The following is a 23,938-nucleotide window of genomic DNA, read 5'->3' on the forward strand; positions in this document are numbered from 1 at the left end:
GGAAATCTAGCAAACCTAGACACCCAGGTGAATCCTGGATGGGGTGACTTGTCTGGGTCTCACCAGGATTTGTTACCCAGAATCCCTTGCAAACCTCAAAATCTGTTAAAAAAAACACATTGTCCTCACATTTCTGTGATGGAAAGTTCTGAAATCTGCGTGGAGCCACAAAATTCCACCCACCCCACATTCCCCAATGTCTTACGAGAAAAATGGTACCTCACTTGTGTGGGTAGGCCTAGTGCCCGCAACCGGAAACAGCCCAAAATGCGATAGAGACACACCACCTTTCCACAGTGAAAACGGACTCTTTTTTTGCAAAATGACTAGCTGTAGATTTTGCGATGCAGGGCGCGCAACGAAATTCGTTTTATTTATTTAATTGTTTACTTACCTCCAATTATCCATATTCCGGTGTTTAGTACCCCCCATCCTGCCCCTCCCGCGCCCCGCCTTTCTGCAACACGGAACTCCCTCCACTGGCTGCGGCTGACGTTCAGTAAAATTGATCCTTTTCAATTTAAGAGCTCTTTGGCTGCATCTAGGCCCCCCCGTCTGCAAGATCTTGAAGGGACTGTGACCGGGTTTACTAACTGGATTGCTGACTCACTGTCTACACTATCGTCGTCTCGCCCACCTAAGCTTGCTAGGGAATCTCCATCTAAACCTTGGTTCCTACCGGAGCTTAAAACTCTCAAACATGAGTGCAAAGTTCTGGAGAGAGCTTGGCATTCCAGCTGCTACTGCCCTCTGGCAAAACTTACTTTGAGAGCTAAACAAAAAAGCTACTACACCGCCATCGCATCAGCAAAAAGCCAATACTTTGCATCGCGTATCGACCAGGCTAACAACCCCTCTAAAGACATTTTCTCAATTGTGAAAAGCTTTATGTCTCCATTCACCTTGGCACGTTCTACGCCTGTTACGGAGGCATGGTGTAATACACTTGCCAGGTTCTTCCTGGACAAAATTGGCACCAATCAAGCCACGTTTGCCCCCTGTGCTTTAACACCTATGCCTTGTATTGCTGTTCTACCCTCAGTCGATCCATCGCACAATTTTTCTTCCTTCTCGCCAATAGATTTATCTAGCTCTCTTACAATTTTGAAGGCTCTGAAATCAGGATCTCCTATAGATCCCTGTGCACCAGACTCTTGGCCTCTGTTGCAGATTGTATCAACCCGGAGGTCAATCTGATCATTTACATGTTGCTGCGAGAGGCCCTCGTTCCAACATTTTGGAAGCAGGTGAAAATCCTTCCCCTCCTCAAAAATCCATCCCTGGACCCTTCCATTCCTGGAAATTACCGGCCTATCTCGCTGCTGCCCAGCCTGGCCAAGGTCTGTGAAAAGGTGGTCACCAAGCAACTCACTGAGTGCGTCGGGGCCTCTGGTCTGCTCCATCCAGTGCAATCGGGTTTCCGAGCTGCTTATAGCACAGAGTCCACTCTATTGGAGGTGTCTGAGGAGATTCGAGAGTGCCTCGATACTGGCGGGAGGGCAGCTTTGGTTATGCTGGACCACTCGGCGGCCTTCGATACTGTGCCTCATGCCCTGCTTCTGGATCGCCTCTTGGAGATTGTTGTATCTGGGCCCGTGTGGGGTTGGATCAGGTCTTTTTTGGAGGGTCGTACACAGCAGGTTTGGCTTCCACCATGCGCCTCTGTTCCCTAAGTAGTGGCCACGGGTGTCCCACAGGGGTCATCCCTTAGCCCCCTTCTTTTTAACATCTATGTCACCCCGCTAGTCTATCTAGCGGAAGCATTAGGGGCTAAGGTGATGGCCTACGCGGACGACACCCAACTACTGTTTTCTTGGGGACGAGACGAAGATGCAGTTCTCTCTGCCCAACACTGCTTGTCCTCGGTCTTTCACTGGCTTGCCCAGGCACAGTTCAAGTGCAATGATGAGAAATCAGAGATCCTCTTGTATGGCGCATTCCCCGCTGACTTCAGAGAGAAGTTATGGCCCCCTGGTTCCCCCTTCCTATCTTTAAGGGTGACTCTGTTAAGAATCTTGGGGTCTGGTTCAATGAGAACCTGATCTTCTCATCGCAGATTAAGAAGCTGGCCGGCACTTGTTTTAGCATCCTGAAGTCTCTGAGGACGTTTCTTCCTCTTCTGCCCAATACTGCGAAGCAAACTGTTGTTCGTGCTTTAATTCTCTCGCGCCTCGACTACGCTAATGCACTGTATGCTGTCATTCCGGGTTACCTTTTGAATAAATTGCAGGTGATTCAATATTCGTCCGCCCAACTCCTGCTCGGCCTGACCAGCAGGTGCAGTGTGTGTTCTCATCTGCGCTCCCTGCATTGGCTCCCGGCGGAGGCTCGGATAAAATTCAAAATATTATCCATTGCTCACAAAGCCCTCCACGGTCTGGGTCCCATCTATCTGCAGAAGAGATTCGCTTTCTATACTCCGGTGAGACAGCTGCACTTTTCCTCCCAACTTCTGGCGCAGATTCCTTGATTTAAACGCCAAAGGCTAGGCGGGAGCTCTTTTGCCCGGCTGGCGGCGCAGGCATGGAATGCTCTGCCACTGGCTTTGAGGGGCGTGAAGACACTTTGATCTTTAAGAAAAAGCTGAAAACTCTTCTATTCTAGTTCTATTATTCAACTTTGAATCTGACCCTCTCAGGCTCGCGCCGGGACACTCCTTGGAGTATCTGCACGCGGTACAAGTGCATATAACATAACATAACATGGATGCTCTATCTGCTCTGTAGGCCGGCTATTTGGTATCTATGTATACCCAGTCATTAATGACCACTAATTGCAAAGGCCAGTAGTATAATTTGATGTCAGGTATCGCCAGGCCGCCATCATAGACTCCCTTTTGCAATTTAATAGACATAATATTCAATGATGGATGGATTGTGCTTGATCAAATTGAAATCAATGCTAATTTATGATTACGCTTTACAAGTTGTACCATATACTGAACCTTGGGTCAATGCATAACCAGCAGACGACTGTATCTATATTATGATTTGACCTTTGTATTTTTCTTTCAATAAGTAATATGCAATGTCTCTCCGATGTTCTTTCTCTCTGATTGTATGTTTGATTGAAAATGCAATAAACAAATTAAAACAGACATAAAAAAAACATGTGGTTCATTCAGTTTACTAAACCTAAATGGAAATCAACTTAAAAAATTATGTGTGCACTAATATGTGAAATAATGAATAAGCCAGGTGTAAATCATGTATAAATCATACTAGCAATGGTTATGCGGGTTCTAGACTAACATATCATTAAGCGTAAATAATTGAAGATGACACTGTAGTCATCAATTCCACACTCTAATGGCTATGGGAGCCATTAAACAAACACCCACCCCGCATGCCCATTCTAGAAATCCACTGCAGAACGTCTCTGGTTACGTCTAGTTTCTCCCAGCTCCTTCAACTCAGTATAGACAAAGCACTGTTTCTATGGCAATTCTGTTTCTTCTCTTCTATATTCTATCCTCAGCTAATTGCTCTCCTCTTTCTGTTCTGTATTCTTGTCTTCTTTCATCAACTTACATTATTTCTTCATCGGAAACAAACAGATCACACAAACACCAATAATCAATATGGTGACCTAAATGGCCCACTTCCAAGCTCATTAAACCAACTACCTAAAGTAAAAAAAGCTTTCCCCATTGCTTCCCAAGCACCTGTCTCTTCCATCTCCTTCAAGGATAGACTGGTAATATTCTTTACATACTTGTTAATCTCCTTACTCCTATCAGGTACATAAGTGCAGCATTGCTGGATGCGCAAAACTTTCCAAACTCTGCCCTCTCTTGAGATCAAACTATCTAAAGCAAGCCTGTTCTCAGAACCATGGCTCTCATTGCTACTAATTCTGAATTTATGGCATCCAATGCACCTGCCGTGTCAGCTGACAACCTGTCAACTATAGTGGACAACCTTCTAATTTTCACATCATTAAAAATCCCACATACTGAAGGAATCATAGCACTAAAGATATCACCCACTACTTGTGATTCACTATGAATATCTCCTATGTGTAATTTTATGTGTGTCTTCTAATTCATCTACATGATATACCTTTGGAAACACTAACCCCATATAACAACTATGTGCCAAATTAGAAGGAAGCTGAAAATAAGCATTAGTCCCACATATTCAATACACTACAGGAACCACAGGTTCTCTTCCAGTCAAAAAAAGATTCATTTTTATTTTCTTCTCCCTGTACACACTTACTCCATCCTTCCACTATTGGATTCGTAACCTATCGTTTCGCTCTTATAAAACGTAATTTCCCTTCTTTTCCCACATCCAGACTCAATCTTGGATGTACTCCTGCATCTTTTAACTCATGTTTTTTCTTCTCCCAACTAGTAGCCTTGCTATTCTCTAAAATTATTGTCATTATCTTCCCTTCTTCCATCCAACTCTTTCTAGAAATCGTTTTCATCTCTGTTCACCTTACAAGTAAGATGCGTTTTATTACAGGACAGTGAGGTCTCACCATCCAAAAAGTATCTCCATTCCTTTACACGTTCAACTGCAGTATACAAAATCAAAACTATAAACATAAGTCCCTTGTGTATGGGTTTGTTAGCATTCGAAAAATGACAGTCTAAACTACTCTGTTTATAAAACAAACTAGTGGCAACGCTACAACTTAGGGGCCATGTTAGTGGAATATGGTGATAACTCATACTACCAGCTACAGACATTGGCAAATAAGTTCACACATAACATCTTTTAGCATCTATCAACTGTGAATAACGATACACCAGCTTAAAGAAAACATTATTGGAAAAATGACCTTCAATATTTAAAATAGGCTCAGGGCTGGATTGCTCTACTACAGCAGTAGGGGTAGGAGGGGCAAGTAACTATGTAGTGGAACTCAAGCTCATCAACAAGCATATCATCAAAACAATAATAACAACTAATATTATGACCACTATTGCTCTCCGTCAGTTTGTTGAGAGGGCTGATATGGTTTCTTATAAATCAAAACAGGAAAAATGCAAACTCAAAAATAACAGAAACAAGCAGTCTAAGTGTCTTCATATCTTGTGTAAAACTCTGCAAAACTGTTAACATGTTTGTGATGAATATCAAGTTCAGTTGCTTTAAAGCTAGCCCTACCTCAAAGTTCTTCAAAAAATTATGTCCCTACTCTTCTACATGGACCATGGAACTAAAGGCCATCCGAAAGTTCAGATCAAATGTTCAGTCATTCAGAAGTGTCAGTCGATTTCAGTCACTCAAACTCAAAGTCCAGTCAAGTCAAAATGGGACAGATTTGATCAGCTTCCCTTTCAGCAAATTGTGTCCATTCAGCTTGAGTTGCTCCAACAAGGCCCCAGTGTTCTCTTTGATCTCCTGGCTACTGGCTGTTCAGTGTCACTGTCTCTGCTCATTGGTCTCTCTTCGTTGATGACATTTGGGATGCGTTCCTCCGATGCAGAAACTCTTCACCTCTCTCCTCTCTTTGGTCGCTTTTCATTTCCTGGCCCCACTCTGATCATACTGCTTATACCTTCTCCTAGACCATAGCGTGTGCTTACAGCTTCTTCAGTTCAGCTCACTGTGGCTACTCATGCTTCATTGACCACAAGCCCTGCACTTGTCTCAGACTGACTTTGAGACAATTGACCACACTTTTCGTCTTCTCCCTCTGGACATTCAGGTTGCACCAAATTTGGCCTTCGGACGGAGTGACTGTCACCACTTCTTCTCCAGCCTTTCTCAATCTCAGACTGTGTGAGGCATGAATCCAGTTTGGAAGGCCTCCACATTTAATAGCAGCTTTTATGAGCAGAATTGCTTGGTAGGGGCCATGTTATCTGGGATCCAGGCATGACTTTGTCACATCCTTTTCACCAAAACCCAGTCTCCAGGACTGAGGTCATGACACTGCTCCTGCCTTTGAAGGAGTGGGGTCGCCAATTCAATTTGGTGAGAGACAGACTCACCACATCAGCCCAACCTTTGCAGTAGTCGAGAATCATTTCATCTGTAATATTTACCATTGCAGTCGCAGGCACAACAGTTAGTTACATAGCTCTACCCAATGACAGTCCTGTCCTCCAATCTGGAATACTTCTCGGACTCATCAGCACCAATAAAAGAGCATCATGCCAGTTCAGAGACATGCATTCATACACTTAAGCAAGACAGGATTTTAATTTCCCGTTAATTTGTTCTATGGTGTCTGAAGCCTCTTGATGGTAACTACAGTGAAACCTCTGATAAACCTGCAAAGCTGCACATGAAAGTTTCACCACCTCATTCATGAAGTGACTTCCACGATCTAATTCAAGAGAAACTGACATCCCAAAATGAGGGATCAACTCTCAGCAATAATTTGGCCAAAGTAAGACTGTAATTCCTCATAGTAGGGTGAGCTTTCACCCAGTCGGAAAAGAGACAAACCACTACCAAAATATAACAGAATCTATTACAAACTGACATCTTAAGAAAATTGAGCTGCATGCATGTAAAGGGACCACCCTAACTCCCTATTTGGCTTTTGAGGCCTGGGAATCTGGGATTGAACCAATATGTGCAAAAGAGATGCACCATATTGGCTTGATCTATATGGGTAGCACCATAGAAATAACATGCCGGGAAGAGAACAGTGAATCGATCAATTTAGGATGACCCTGATTTCATTCTAATTCTTAGTACACCCTGTTCTGACCCACCTCTTCTGTACACATTCTGGCACCTCTTCCTGCAATCTCTTAACCTCTTCCCACGCATCAGCAACAGTCAGCAAAAGATTCACTGAAGTGTCATGCTCGGATGCATTAGAAAATTCCACTTGGAAGGTGCAGGACCCAAAAGTGCAATATCTAGCAACTTTGTCTGCATACCTATTTGCAGTGGTCACAAAATAATTTCGGCTCTTGTGTCCTGCGCACTGCAGAATGGGCACTTTGGCCGTCTTCTGCAATGCATCAAGTAGCTCCCTGACGTAGTGCCCATTAAAGATAGAGGAGCCAGACGACGCCATGAAGACCCGCTGGGAACACAAATGTCCAAAGTCGTGGACCACATGAAACCTGTACAGACTATCAGTGTAGATGGTGATTCTTAAATTGTCAGAGATACAGTAGGCTCTAGTAAGAGCAATCAATTCAGCCACCTTTGCAAAGGTTACATTGCGCAAACAGCAGGCTTCCACTACACTTTCTAAGGTGCAAATTGCTTAGGCTGCTTTCAAAATCCCTCTTTCATCTGTCAAGAGCCAGCAAAAAACAGCACTTAACCAGGTTCTTCAAGAGGTGCATCTCGAAAGTTGGATCTTGGTTTGGTACACAACTCAGTAACATCCAGGCAGTCATGGGTATCCCATCATCTTTCTAATCAACAAAATGGAATGGTAGCATTGCAGCATTTATTCAGTGTGATGTTTTCTGCAGGAAGAATAATTTGTTTGTACTTTGTTAGTCAACTATTGGTCATGTGCTGAGTTCAGGTGTGTTAACAGAATTTCTGCAGAGTAGGGCACCATCACTGTATGAGAATCCCCCATTACAATGCCTTCACATTCTTCTGTGACAAGGAGCACCATTCCCTCTAATTCTGAATTTATGGCAACCAATGCACCTGCCATGTCAGCCGACAACCTGTCAACTAAAGTGGACAACCTTCTAAGTTTCACATGATTAAAAATCCCACATACCGAAGGAATCATATCACTAAAGATATCACCCACTACTTGTGATTCACTATGAATATCTCCTATGTGTAATTTTATGTGTGTCTTCTAATTCATCTACATGATATACCTTTGGAAACACTAACCCCATATAACAGCTATGTGCCAAATTAGAAGGAAGCTGAAAATAAGCATTAGTCCCACATACATAATACACTACAGGAACCACAGGTTCTCTTCCAGTCAAAAAAAGATTCATTTTTATTTTCTTCTCCGTGTACACACTTACTCCATCCTACCACTAATGGATTCGTAACCCATCGTTTCGCTCTTATAAAACGTAATTTCCCTTCTTTTCCCATATCCAGACTCAATCTTGGATGTATTCCTGCATCTTTTAACTCATGGTTTTTCTTCTCCCAACTAGCAGCCTTGCTATTCTCTAAAATTCTTGTCAATATCTTCCCTTCTTCCCTCCAACTCTTTCTAGATATCCGTTTCATCCCCGTTCACCTTACAAGTAAGATGCGTTTTATTACAGGACAGTGAGGTCTCACCATCCAAAAAGCATCTCCATTCCTTTACACGTTCAACTGCAGTATACAAAATCAAAACTCTAAACATAAGTCCCTTGTCATGCAAGAAATAACACTCGGGAAGTATTCTTGGAACATCATACAAGGGCACCAGATGATATACTAACGCTTGTAACCACCTAAACACCCGATTCTAACAGAGTACGTAAAATCATTAAAAACACTGGGAAACTCTTGGATCAACCACCTGTACAGGGTCACTTCCTTTGCAGGTCATGCTCAGTCTGCGCTCTACCTACCATCACCAGAAGGGTGAAATTGACATCTATATTCACCGGGAAACAGACTAAACACACTAATTGCAATACTACTAATTGCATCTATACACTGACATTTCCCTGCAACAAGAGATACATAGGCATGACCACTAGGTCAGTCAAAATACATCGTAGCAAAATACGCTGCCCAAAAATAAGTACTAAGATGTGCACACACTTTGTTACTCGTGGACACTCTGCCAATGATATATGGTGGACAGTTCCTGAAGCACACCCGAGTATTAGTAAAAGTGCACTATTCAGAAAAGAACAAAATTGGACGGATTAAACTGAAACGTCCCATGGAGTGATTTTAATCGCTAATCCTTCTGACTAGTCGCAGCCCGTGCGGGCATGAGTGGTGGGGCCAGGTGGGGGAGATTTCGACAGATGATAACGAGGGAAAATGAATTATTTATTTCATCATCATCATCATCAATTCACTTTATTTGGTTTTTGCATAAATCCTAACAAATCAAATAGAATAAAATATACAAAAAAAGTCTATCACAAAACAAGTTTGCCAAATAGCATCAAGTGCAGTACATAGAGATACAATGGAATAAGTGGATATATAATTTATGTTTAAAAAAACAAAAAAGAGACACAGAGACAAGGTACAAGGTAACAATACATTCTGGAACACATCTCAAGCATTCCATATCTGGCTAGGATATTTAATCACAGGTAGCTCGCATCCTAACCGCAGATTTAAAAAAAGAATTAGGCCATAAAAAACAGTGTTACCAGATAACATTTGTAAAAAAGTAAAGGCAGGGCGCACCTGCCTGAACTTGAACTTTTTCAAAAAAGGTATAATAATGGTCTTCTGGGAAAATTCGTAATAGCTACAAAACATAGAAAAGTGGAGCATGTCCTAGGGAGACTTACTATCGCAACCACAGGACATTAAACTCTGACCCCTACTACACCCACGTGGCTACGCTAACAGAAGGTAGAAGAGATCAAAATGAAACCCGAGCAATAAAAAGTGATCATAACTGCTTATAGGTCCCAGAAGATATGGTTTAGAAGTTTGCACGGTCTATAAAATGACAAATCTGTGTACGCTGGGCTTCCTTACCTTCTTTCCTCCGTATCTAGCGTCCGCTGCCTGAAAAAGGACTCCTTTACCTACCCCAGATCCTTCATCGATTCTGGCTTGGAAAAAAAGTAGACTCTTGCTAAACTTGAACAACATCCCTTTATATAATAAGGCCAGGGGATGCGGTGGGCATATTCAAGGGCCATACAATCCTTCAGGATCAATTTATTTAAAGTCGTACTGTGGCTAAGCCAAATCTTTAACCACAAGAAAAGTGGGAGAAATGCCAGCAGGTCAGAGAGGTAAGCCACACCTAGCTCTTCATGGAGTGCTAGGGTTGAGGTTTCCTGAAGCACACGTAAAAGACGTCACAAAAAACTATTCTCAACAGTTTGTAATTCCTCATGGGCAGTGTATCCCCAGATTTCGCTGCCATAAGACACCTTGGCGAAACACTTTGACCAGTATTTCTTCAAGAGAGCCCTAATCGGCCTCCTACCTAGTCTTGAGGCAAAGTTAAAAATGGCAGCATTAGCTCACAAAAAGTCACCTTTCTTCTTATATTTTAATGGCCCCCATTTCATCTTATCGTCTACCAGGATCCCCAGATAAGAAAAAACCTCTGTGCACGGGACCTGAACTGATCCAACCTGGAATGGATAATACTTTCTAGGACGAGCTCCCACCTACATCAGGTAAAATTTTGAGTTAGTGTTCAGCAGGTCCTGTTCCTCCATGAATGTGGCAAAGAAATTAAGCAGTGTTTGCAGCTCGCTTGCAGTCTGGGCCATAAGGACCACATCACTTGCATACCATAAAACGTGCAGACCACACCTACCCACCTGGGGATAGTCTGCCCTAGAGCCCATCAAAACCTTCCCCAAGTTATTATTATGCAGGTTAAACAAAAAAGTGGCCAAGATACACCCTTTTAGAAGACCTCATTGTAATGGAAACTGGTGGGTAACCATAAAATCTTGAGTGTATCGAACCTCAGCCTTTGTGTCTCTATGGAAATCCCTCAGAAAGAAGGCAATGTCACAATCCACCTCGAAGGACAATATGGTCTGCCAAAGCTTTGTTCTATTAACCCGGTCAAACGCAGATGATAGGCCCATAAAAGCCAGGTGGATGGTACCAGGGCGGGCAACCTTGCACTTGTACAAAATCATAAAGAAGTTTAAACATTGGTCCACGGTCGACCGTCCAGGACGAAAACTGTACTTGGCATCTGCTAGAATGTTGTTATCTTCAGCCCAGTGGGCCAGCCTTTCTAGTAAAATGTGACCAACCACCATGACCAATGAGTCCAACAGGGAGATTGGCCTGTAGCAGTGGGTACTATCTCTATTTCCCTTTTTGAATCATGGGACTATGGAGGATATGGCCCAGGAACCAGGGGGACCAGTTTTTCCTGCTGCATTTATAACAGCTGTAGGGGCCGGTGCCCATAAGTCCAAATTGGATTTGTGAAGGTCTGGGGAATCCCGTCTGGTCCTGATGCCTTATTGCTAGGCAGCCCAACAATACCCTTCCTAAATTCTTCGAGTAAAAAAACCAAGGCGGAAATCCCTTCACCCAGTCCAGTGGCTGTGATCTTATCTGGGGAGCACTGAAACATATCTTCAAAGTGGTGCACCTATTCGTCCTCCGTTATGTGGGCCCCCGGGATGTTTCCACCATCCTCTGTTAAAAGTGGGCTATTTATAATGCTCCAGAACTTGGAGCTTCTCTTTAGGGTCCTCGCCTCAATTAGCTCTCTCCATGCTTCCTCCTTCAATGCAGCCTTTCGCCTTGCTAATTCAGCTTTATAGGTCCTACGACTGGTCTTAATTAAATCAGTATCCCTTGGTTTTTGCCCTAGGGCCTCCTTCATCTTCCTAGATGCAAGAGAACAGGCAGAATCAAACCATCTGGGGGCCAAATCGGAAAAGCTCCATGCTGGAGCACTAAGGAGGTCTGTTATCATGCGAGAAATGACATTAAAGACCTCTAAGGTTTCAACTGAATCAGCCAGCTGGGCTGTGCAGCTAACTACTGTTTCTGACACAAGACAGATAAGGATGCGTGAAAGGACTCTGGGATCATCTGGACCCACTTTAACCTTCTACCCCCATCTGTGGCTTTCAATGACCCTCTCTTTCCTGGCCCCTTGGTTGGAGCTAGTAATGGCCAACTGATCTGAACACATAGCGGGTTATGATCAATATATATACTGCCTCAATAGAGATATCTAAAGTCAAACAAAAATGGGAGTGAGCATTTACTATGCCCTGAAAAGGAGGGGTTTATATCCTTTCTGCAGGGTTCCAATTTACACATAGCCGAAGTTAAATCAAATTTGTTTACTAGGGCATCAAGGGAGTCTCCCTGGAGGGTGTGCTCAAGGTGGATACCCTTTAGTCGTGGGCAGCCCAGGTCTCAAAGTCTCATTACCCTAGTGTTCCCACATAGATGAATATTGAAATCTCTGACAAACATTAAATTATTATGTTCTAAGGAGGTTTGATTTCTTAGAAAGGAGCCCAAAAGTGATATATTACAAACATCTGAAGAAGAAGAGGTGGCATTATACAAATTTAGAAGAACCAGTTTACATGCCCCTCTGCTCAACAACAGTGATTGCAAATAAGCATTATCTGTGGGAATCACAGTCACTCTACAATCTACTGCTCGGAAGACATAAACCTCTAAACCCATAGGTCTTCCTGACCTTGAGGGGAAGGCAAGTACAAAAAAGACTTATATCCCACCAAAGGGAAGCTTTTCTCAATGGCCCATGTTTCTTGTGAACAAATCACATTAAACCTTTTTATGAATAAAATCCATACAGGAACTTGTTTGCCAGGCCAGCAATGTGTCCAGGAGATGAGGTTACAATCCTTCCCTTCCAGGGGGCCACGGCCCTGCCTGGAATGGCTGCACTGAGTGGATAGAGTCACTGGTTCCATGGAAGTTGCCCCACACAGTCAGTCACAGGCGTCCATGGAGCCCAGAGGTGCAAAACTATTAAAAAGCGCTATGTGGGGGCCAGGCTATGTGGGGGGCAGGGGGCAGGCGACCAATTGCCCACCATGCTAGACCTGATTCACATGATTCATATAACTCCATCCAGTAGACAGGGTTTTTGTAGAAGAAACCCAAGGGGAGGGCCATGATGGTTGAGAGGATGCCAAAGGGGGTGTTGGAGGTGGTTTAAGATCCTTTCCACAACATGGGGTCTGTTAAACTAATGACAACACAGTCTCGGTCACAAGTCTTTATAGAAATCCCTACCAGTTAACTTTACGCATCATGTTGATATATTTTCCCACCCTTAGTCCCACATCCAGTGCAGTACTTTGTTCTTCAATTGAGTGAAGTCTTCTGTGACACCCGATGTAAGCATGGGCATGTTCCCCAAGACCACAACATATGGTGCAGACTCCGATGGGAGGTGTAAAGTAATTGGCTTCTGATTAAAGCAACCCCAGCCCCACTGGCTTGAACTCCCCTCCCCCTTTTTAGGTGTTTCTCCCCTGTTTTGATAACTTGAACTGGGTTGTTCAGATGAAGAGGCCCCTACTATTGTAGCCGCATTGAGCTGCGAGAGCCTTGAGTGTCCTGGGGAATGGGTAACACTCCCTGTAACTAAATTTTGGTGAGTTTGCTGCCCCTTTTGACCTGTATGATGATCATCAAGTTTAGAGGCCTTGATACTAGCACCGCCAAAAATTACATTGGATTCCACCTGAGGTGCCTTCTCCCTTTGTGAAATGCACTGATTGAGATTAAAAAGTGCCAATTCTATAGAGGCAAGGCGTTGCATAAGTGGATCTAATTTCGAATCCAATACATCCAATAAGCAACCCAGGAAGGATTCCAACATGACCACCATGCCCGCCTTTTCAGTTACTTGTGCATCAGGTGCTTTTTGCTGCGTGTCCTCAAATCTTGGCAGCTTAGGTTTTCCCCTGGTCAAAGGACACTTCCTTTTCACACCAGAGCCACCCCAACTCCTCCTCGGGCTCCCCCGACGGGGATTGATAGATGAATGGCTGGTGACTTAACTGGGCTACCGCTGCCTTGTGCCTGGAAAAGAGAGCGTTTAGCCACAGGGGCACAGACAGGGAGTATAAAAGGTATATCTGATATGGGTTGGCCAGTCACACAGACAGAAGTGCCGCAAATGTTCTGCGATGACAATGTAGAGGGTGATCCTGGAGCAGAGTTTAGGAACAAAGGCGCTCTGAAAGGACTGGAGAGAAGACGGTTAGCGGGGGAATGGGAAAGATGCCGGTTCATCAGCTTGATCTTCTTCTCAAGGACCCCAGCCACCCGCTGCAAGAAAGAGTCCATGGTAACTACGGTACCTGCGGGGGCCTTTGGGGTCAGCGTGGCCACCTTACGTTTTCCCATTTCTGTTCCACACTATGATGTATGCTACTGGATGCTGAGACGAAGCCGGTAAACAGCCTGCTGGCTGGGCTATGGATATAAAATACTTGATCAAAATCTACTAAAACAATGTAGATGGGCTCTGTACTCCACTACGATACAGGTAGGAGGGTCAAGACTTTTTATTAAAAAGTATGAGATTTTCCTACCTGCTCTTATTGCACTATATACTCCTCCAGGCGTTCGTAATCACTCTATTGGCTGCGGTGTTACTGAAGCCCTGCAAGCCCAACGATTGGTGGAGAGAGACGAAGAGAGAGGGCCCAGCCTGGCCTCCTCTGGCCGCTGACGGGCTCAGACAGGCCCCCTCTTGGTCCAGTCTTCGCCCAGGCCAGCGCCCGGGCTTGTCCTCCACTGCGGCAGCCCACAAGCCAATTTCTACAGTGCCTCCGGGCGTGGCACTGGCAGTAGGTGGCTGCTGCGGCCAAAGCTCCCTGTGGCATGTAGTCAGCCCCCAACCTTGCCGAAACAAGAACAGGAAAACAAGGATTCCCGGGTTGGGGGAGCCAACAAGCCAATTTGTATGGTGCTTCCAGGCGCGGTTGTGGCATTGGCAGTAGGCAACTGCTGCCGCAAAGCTTCCTGGGGCGTGTTGTCAGCCCCCAACACCTCGCCGAAACAAGAACAGGAAAACAAGGATTATTAATTTAAATTTTCCCTCGTGGTTGTCTGTCGAATTCCCACCAATCCATCTGCATGGGCCGCGGTTGCTTCTGACATACGTTACAGGATCTTTTTGTAATCCTCCACATACTCCTCTGTTCCAGTAAGTTTAGTAGTTTAAATGATAGTCGCCCCTCCCTGGCGTATCCTCTCCACACCAATACAGGCATATTGATTAATGTACTGTGGCCTAGTAAGGTTTTAATGGGCACATGACTGCAACAGTTTGACCCTACTGGGCACACCCAAGATGCCATGTCCGATCTCCTAGCCATGCTGCATAACATGCTTACAGCAAGCTTAGTTGTTTTTTTTTATAGCTGTCCCTCCCTGGCCTATCCTCTCCACTCTCAAACAGACATATTGGTAATGTACTGGTGCTTTATGTGGTACATGGCTGTAATATTTTGACCCAACCGGGCAGGATGGTTAATTTACTGGTTAGGGTGACCAACTGGCATGTGTGCAAATTCAGGACAGTGAGTGTCAAAATTCAGGACAAAGGGTCAAAATTCAGGACACAAATTCAGGACAGAAGGTCAGAATTCAGGACAAAAATTTGGGACAAAAGGTACATTTTACAGACACATCAGAGAAGGTCGCGCAATATTACATAAGTAAATAGACAACCAATACAAGCACAAGACAAAATAAGTTGATATTATTTGAGAGAACCTTGCACTGCATCTGTTGAGAGCCGGAGTGAAACTTAAATACCTGCGTTTGCATATTGGATGCACCTGGTTAACATGAGCCAAAATAAAATCTCCACCCCCCAGAGCTTGGCCCCTAGTGAGGAGACGGGAGCCCATAAACAAAAACAGTTTGCCATGCCCTGGCAGAAGCAGTGGTGGCTGGTGACATTTGAAAGTGGTGGGCGTAAAAGTTTGTGATGAGTTCCCAGTGGCGAGCGCAGCAAGCGAGCCTGAAAGTCATTTGGGGGCTTTTTCTCTCCCGAGAAAAGTTTGAAAAAAGAGTGGGCAAATTGTGCCTTTCCAAGAATATTTGAGAAAGCAAGAAGGTTAATAAAGCAACTGTGTAAAAGTGTAGTTACTGCATCAAAAAAGAGATTTCATATGATAATGACGTAGGGAGCTGCTTATTCAGTATAACCACATAGCTGTTAGTCTGTCTGACATGCCTGCCCATCTCTCTCTGCCCTGACTCCTCTCGAGCCCCAGCCTCTATCTTCCCTTCTGCCAGGCCCTACTGTGTTTGTGCTCTCCCTTATCTCCACCTATATCCCAGACAGTCAACCCTTTGTGCTGCCTGTGTTCCCTCGGTTCCAGCACATTGTTTGTGTGCTAGAAGTCTCCTGTGCTATCGTTTGACACCTTTACATTGCTCGTATGCTCCCTCTACTCCTGATGCTCTCTCTCTCTCTGGACCATCAACCTCCTGTGGTGTCCTTCGACTCCAGTGCTTTAGTCCTACAATTCCTCCTCCCTGTGCTCTCTCCTTCAATACACCCCCAGCCTCCTGCAATCTCAAATCTCAGATCCAGAATATTACGGTAAGTGAATTCGCCAGATCATTCTAAAATACTCAGTTCACAACAAACGCACACTAACTCTTGTACATGCAAAGAACTATCCAGAGAACTGTCCGACAAACCTACAGAAACACTCCTACAGTGACATAATTGATCCACATTATCCTTAAAATTCTATGTTCACAACTCCCTTACTCCATGCAGGCATTCAATTTTGTTAATCGCAGGGTTTGCGGTCGCAAAAAGGCCTTGTACGTGAGGCCTTCATACACCTTTTGCTAGTGAGATACGCTAGATGCACTGTGGGACAGACTACCTTACATCATTCCTTATGTTAGTCTTTTTTTTTATGTAGCCACACAAAGAAAAGCAACAGAATGATAGGCAACAACAACATCAAAATATAAAGAAGAGTAAAATAAGTAAAAGCAACATAATTAAGGAAACAAGGCTGTGAGTACTCTAGCTTCCCATTATGCATGCCAACATAAACATTCCACAGTGTTACTTCTATTCGGTAAAATAGCTGAGCACATGCTGCAGTGATTTACATAATAACCTGCAAGTAATACTTCGGACACTTTGCTGGTGCCTTTCAGTGTTTCACCCTTTCATGGATCATAAAATCTGTGGGGTAATAGAAGCTATATTGTGCAAAGCTCATGACACAATTCCATGATTCCATATGTGGTGCAAGCTATATAACACCATATCATTAATCCGGTTAACAAAAGCAAATTTTGTTGAACCTGTTCGTTTAAGGCTACCACTTTCAAATGTCACCAGCTGCCACTGCCTTTGTCTTTGCTATTAGTGACGTCCCAGACTAAGATGATAGTACTATGCATTGTATGGAAAGCACTGCAAAGTCTGACGCCTAATTACCTTTCTAAATATTTTACTCTGACAATACCACAGAGATGGTTATATCTGCAGCAGATTCAAAACTTGCTATCCATAAGTGGCACCTTTATAAGATGGTAGTGAGATGGCAAGCACTTGCGGGTAGCTGGGGTCATGTTATTGATCCACTCGCCGGTATCACTTTGTTCTGTCTCAAGTTTTCTTTGTTTTCAGCATGAGCATTAACGATTATTACCTGAGCCAGGAATATTTTCTCTACTTTTTTAGAGTGTCATTATTCTTTTTCGCAACGTGTTACTCCATGGATTCTCATAAAGCGCACTTACTTCATAGACTGACCTCATGACTTCTTGACCAGCGAAATTAAACAGGTGCAGTGTATTACAAGAATTAAGTACGGTGAAATGCTTGCTCAAAGAGCTGGCTTTTGAGCCTACCTTTCAACACAGTAAGAACTCCAAGATCGTTAATAGGCAGCAGAAAAGCATTCCATTCCAGGCCACAGAAAATATAAATGTATGAAAAATCTGGCTAGTTGCTACACACAGGGCAACATATTTTTTGCGGTCTACAGTGCTTTCCGAGGTTTATAATTTTTAAAACGTGGAAACAATTGAGCCCAGATAGCAATGTGTACCATACAGAGTCATTTAATTGTGAGTGTTCCTTTAATAATAGCTGTTGCTTACTGGAAGAAATTTTGTGAACGGCTGCATTTTGTAGTGGTTGCAACTTATCAAGCAAATAGCTGCATATATTAGTTAAGACTTAACAGTAGAGTGTATAGGAGATAACTAACACTGTTTGTTTCTGCCGAAAAATGAGAACTGTGAAGCTCTTACATAACAAAGGATTAGATGATAAACAAATGATAAAGACCTGTTCACATAGAATAGTTGAGAGGGTTAAATCTACCATCTTAGACACCTGAGTTATCATTGTCTTTTATATATGGTTAACACAATATTACCTTTATTTGTGTACTGCATGCTCACCCTCGAGGCTGCTTCTTGGCATTCTTGAGAAATGGCTACCAAGAAGAGTATTACCTGCTGTTCCTCAATTGAAGGAGAAATTATAGGTGAATCAACAAGAGAGCTGGATTAGACTACATGTACGCTGTATGCGAAGTGGGTAATCCTTTTGTTGGATATTAATGCCCTCACACACCCTTTCAGGTGTCATGCTTCATCATCTGGGCTGCTCCTCGTCGGGCCGGCGGTGCAATGCCTAAAGGGCTCCCTAAAAGGGGGCACTTTATCGGAGTTCTTTAATCCAACAGCCGTTTGGTGAAGTGCGGGTATGGGGGCCTGATTAATGTAGATATGGAAAAGTGATTTTAAAACAGGGTTGAAAGTACCAGTGTGGGAATTCAATTTTATTCTAAAGGTCTCCTTCCCTGATTAAAAAAGTGTGTATATGGCACTCGTTAGAGTTTAATGTCTCTAATTTAGTGCCTAAAATTAGTGTTAGTGGTCAACATGTTTCTCGCTCAGAGCTCGTGCACTCGCGATTCGTCAGGACCAATCACTTGTTGTGATTGAGAGACTCGGTGGCTCGGGTAGGTCTAGAAGTGCAGCGTGAGCGGGGCAGACACCTACTTTAAGAGGTTCCTCGGCTCATGCTGAGTCCACCAAGCACTGTTGTGGTCCGCACTCCTACTGAATAGGGTAGCACCAGACCTTGACAGGTATTTTAGCTAAATGATTTTTCACATTCAAACTTGTTGTGATTGAGAGACTTAAAATTCCGTATAGTCCTCCCCCCCTTTTATTGTAGATAGTCATCATAGGTCCTGACGAATCGCGAGTGCACGAGCTCTGAGCGAGAAACATGTTGACCACTAACACTAATTTTAGGCACTCTAATTAGAGACATTAAACTCTACCGAGTGCCATATACACACTCTTTTTAAATCAGGGAAGGAGACTGTTATGATCTCAGTAGAAAGACACCTGGAGCCAGGAGGTATTCTTAAGCCATCTTTAATCAGTCTCCAGTTCAGGTTACATCTGTCTCTACTCCAGCCAGCCTAGTGTGGTACCAGCCCCACCAGGAGCTGCCTCCCTAGCTGCTCAGCCCATCATCAACTGCCAACACTCATCCACTCAGACACCCAGGCATTCCATGCATCACAGGCACACCAACATTCTATGACCATCTCACGCTCTGGCTGAGCAGCTAGTGGCAGCAGGGCTGGACTACATGTTATTCAATTAAGTAGGATATAACATAGGAGCAGCCCAGATGATGAAGCATGACACCTGAAAGGGTGTGTGAGGGCATTAATATCCAACAAAAGGATTACCCACTTTGCATACAGCGTACATGTAGTCTAATCCAGCTCTCTTGTTGATTCACCTATAATTTCTCCTTCAATTGAGGAACAGCAGGTAATACTCTTCTTGGTAGTCTTACTGTTGGGGCACTCTACCTGACTGAACCTCCCACTCCTCTGTGAGCGGAAAAAGCTCCCTTTATCCCCCTTATTTGAAACCAGCATTCTTGAGAAATAACAGTTTTTTATTGTTATGGAACTCAATGTCATTCCGGCTATCCACTTATCAGGAGTGTGCTCCCACCTAGTATCGAATCTGTGCAAAAGTCAATGTGTGCGGCCTCAGGAGTCCTGTTTCTGCAGCTCAAAGCTGTTCCCTAAGCAGTAGTTCCTAACAACACAGCGGATATAAAAAGCAGGACGTTTAATAACATAAACAGGAAAGCCCCGCATCAGCCTGAAAGAGTATATGTACTCTTATGTGGCAAAATCCAAGATAACGCTTTCCGTTTTCATACATACCTCTGCTCTGCCGGTCGTCCGCTGAGCAGTAGTTCCATTACACTCCTCAAGGACTAACTAAACTGGGCCTGTAGGAGGTACAGCATAAACAGGAGTGTATAAAGCTTCACGGGACCCTGATTAACAAAAGCCATTAATGGACCCCCTTATAATGAAAGTGGTATCGCAGTGGCAGCTGGTGACACCCAATGAGCAATACTGCTGCACACTCAATCGATCCGTGCAAAGCGCAGTGAGTGTAGAAGGAGGCCCGCAAATGCTGTCACTGGCCCATTATCATTCTGTATGGGATAATTAGGCCAGACATACAGAATGATAATGGGCCCATAGAAGCCTTTGCCAGGTCAGGAAGGTGCTGCTGCAGTCCACTTATCACAGCAGAATCCCGAGCTGGCCCCTGCGATGAGAGTTACAGGCTGCTTGCAGGGGGCAGCTCGCTGGAATGTCTGAAATTATGGACAAAAGGCATTCGTGAAAGAATTCTTCATGGACAATGGACAAAATGCCCAAATTACGGGCAGTCCGTGAAATTTACGGACGGTTGGTCACCCTAGTACTGATGCCTAATGGGACCCACCGTGTCCTCCATCAAACCTGATGGCTTACCTCCCGCTGCAACACATTGACACATGCCGTGCTCCAATATGGTGTGGGCTCTTTACCTGCAGACCGTGCACTCTATTTGCCAGGCCACCCGAGTAATATGATACATGTGCCATGACGAGGCTTTCTCCCTTCTCTTACCTCACCAATGGGTATAACAGCTACATGATTTTCGTCCTGTGAAGTACTTCCAATATGGCGCCCATGACTCATGGATGTTTCGGGTGATTTGGCACTCATCATAATCACCTGTAAAACCATTTAGCAAATGTATGTATTCAACAGCATCCCGGTGACCAGCTTTCATGAGTCAGCATATGTTATGTTATGTTACTGGGTATTTGTTGAGCGCGCGGCTTCTCCCAAGAGTGTCCCGGCGCTGAGTGCTGCTGGGGAACCCATCCTGGCTTTCCCTGTGAGATGGTCCCTACTGGGCATCTCCAAGGTGAAGACAAGCATCCCCGGCGCTGATGGGGCCGTAAGTGAAGATTAAACAATCTATTGCCCAGAGTTGCTGAGTGGGATCCATGGTTAGAGTGGGCACCGAGGCGAGAATTATCGTGTCCGCTGACCTTGGTCCAAGACCCTGCCGCGTTGGGAATCGAACCCTGGTCCCGGGCCGACTTCTGCTTCCGGGTCTGCCGCCTCTAACCAGTGAGCCACACCACTACACTCCATTCTTAGATTCTTTCTGGTCCTGACTGACAACTGATCATTTCTGAACAACACAGCCAGAAACATGTTGTCTCGGATTTTAGAGCTATCAGAGATCATTGTATCACTGGCCACAAACTTTTAAACAGACAAGTAGACTAATTTATTAACATTGACGTTAGAGACCTACTTAGTATATTTTAACATCACTAGTTCTTTAGACACTCACTTCACCACCAATATACACTTGCTATCCCTACACCTCACTTCAAGTACAGCTTTGGAACAAAAGATCTCCATCAAAGAGCCCCTTGAGGGTGCTCATGGGGCATTGCAGGGCCAGCCAGACGAGGAGCATCACCCTATGATGAAGCATGACACCCATTCGGGTGTGTGAAGGCTTCAGTTCCAAAAGGAATGGACCCCTTGTCCGTCGCCTTGAACATTGACTGACCACTGATTTCTCCTCCCCTTCTCATTTCTCTAAAGGAACTACATACTTATTTTGAGATAAGGAGCATTAGTTAGGACATCCCGCGGTGGCTCTGCAGTGGGCAGTTGTACAGCCACTTTACACTCAGCCCGCAAATCATTAAGAAGAACAATGTCAATTACAGGGTTGTATGACAGAAGCACACGTGGCTAAACCACGCGTGCCTCTACTGCGTGACCCCAACAACAAATACATTGTAGCAACACATTCCTTTACCATGCATGCCTTTACCTCTCAATTTCATAGTAAAGGAATGATTGGCAAAGGATGTCCGTGGTAATCACACCACCCTGAGCCCTAAAAGCAACCCAACCTCCCCTGAACCCTAAAAACAACCCCACACCCCTAAAACCCAGCCCCAGCCCTACTTTCCAGACCGCCTCCTGGAGCTCCTTCTCCAGATCCTTCCTCTTCCTGTGCCTGCCCATTCGCATCTAGATCATGCAGTGCCTTGACAACGCATACTGCCATGGATTGTTTATGTACCGAAAGGCCGACCTTCCTGTACATAAACAATCTGTAACAAAATGACATTTTGTGACTTTCATGTGTGCTGCATGAAGCAGCACACATAAAAGTGACAACATAACATTTTAGGATTGTTTATGTGCAGGAAAGGACACCTTCCTACACATAAACAATCCTTCCCTGCACACAGACACCCTTGCACTATGGTGCAAGGGTGCCTGCTTTGGCGTTACACAGTTTGCTTTTTCCATATGTTCTGCTCAAGGCAGCACACATGGGAAAAGCAAAAACTAGGAGAAATAATGCATTTCTCCTCGTTTTGCCAACTTAAGACCAGGTTTTCCCTGGTCTTAATTTTGGCGCTGCCTCCTATGTAAGCTGCCCTTGCCACCGTCAAAATCCATGGGTGTCACAGTGGAACACCCACCGCAACACCCACTGCCCCCCCCTTTCACACTAACCATAGGGTGAAAGGAGGCCATATTTACAAGGCAGAGTTAAGCCACGTTAAGTGGCTCAACGTTGCCTTGTAAATAAATAAGGCTAAGCACCTATCGCCACCACAACGTTGAAAAAAGTGACATTGGGGCAGCGATGGGGGCTTGTACATATGCCCCTTAGACCACAATTGTCTGAAAAGTAAAACTGACCTGGGAACTTTCTTTCACACAATACGAACATGTCCCGTGATTAGAAAATATTGTTCCCAGATCCACGTAACCCTTTCAGAAGTGACAGGCAGGACCATTGTAGCAGACCCCAGAATGGGCAGGACCATTGCAGCAGACCCCAGGATAACACTTCTGGGGCTGATGGATGAAAAGGGGAGTCCTCAGGCTCAGGCCATTAGATCCTTGGTGCACTCTGACTCTTACTGGCCAAACAAGATATAGCACAACACTGGCATTCCACCAGGGCACCGTCTGTGCGAGAATGGTTCGTCTTTCTTACGGTATTAAATACAAATACTATGGTCACAAGAAAAAAAGAGTAACAATATGTGTGTAAGAGGACACTCTCGAAAGGGTTTCGTTTGGGTTTCGGAATGGAACCCAAAAAGGCTTTCCTCATAGAAGGGGACAGTGTTCCTTTCTGTAGAGCAGTCTTATACAATTCAATCAATCTGGGGGCCAACAAAACCATATAGCCGCTGTAACATTCTATTGGAAGGCCATCTAGGTGCAGAAATGTACACGTCAAAAAGTTGTGTATAGCACATCGTATCTCCTGTTCTGTGATTGGCATTTCCATATTATCCCTTTGCTCAGCTGGAATGCCTGGAAAGGTTAACCCTTCCAAGACCTATGTAGTGTGGGACTGTGTGAAGGAGGCTGTAGGGTCATATAGTGTGCAATACTGCATGCAAAAAGGCAGAGTGAATAGCTTCTTGTCGGTGCACAATGTTATCTGGAGAGAAACGAAGGGCAGAGATGGGGGGTCCTTGCAGTATCCTGCTTGACCATCGATGCATGTAACCTTATCACCCTCAAAGTGTGGTTTGGCCATGTGGTTTTTATAATCTATTCAGCGTGTTGACAGTTGAGCATGGTGCTCTCTGGAAGCCAGAAGGGGTGCCCTGGTTGAGCCGTCAACAACAGTTGACTGTTCGAGGTTTCCCAGGGGATACTTAACTTTCAGTAAGTCTCACTCGATCACTCTTCGAGTCCCAATCCCAGTCCTTAAGCACTGCCCTTTCAGAATTGTTTAAGAGGCATCCCACTTCACTTAGCAGAGTAGGCTATACCACAATTGTCAGAGAAATAGCAGGTTGTGGATTCTAAAATGTAGTCACAAAAACCTGAGTCCTCCAATGCAGAGGGTTGAAGCCCCCGGGTCGGGACCAATTAAGTGTACCAACCCCAGGAGAAAAGGATTATGGTCTGAAATCATTTTACTGATATACTCAGTGTTAGAGACTTGTATTT

Source organism: Triturus cristatus, chromosome 3_1 (assembly GCF_964204655.1).
Source record: "Triturus cristatus chromosome 3_1, aTriCri1.1, whole genome shotgun sequence".
Taxonomy (NCBI): Eukaryota; Metazoa; Chordata; class Amphibia; order Caudata; family Salamandridae; genus Triturus; species Triturus cristatus.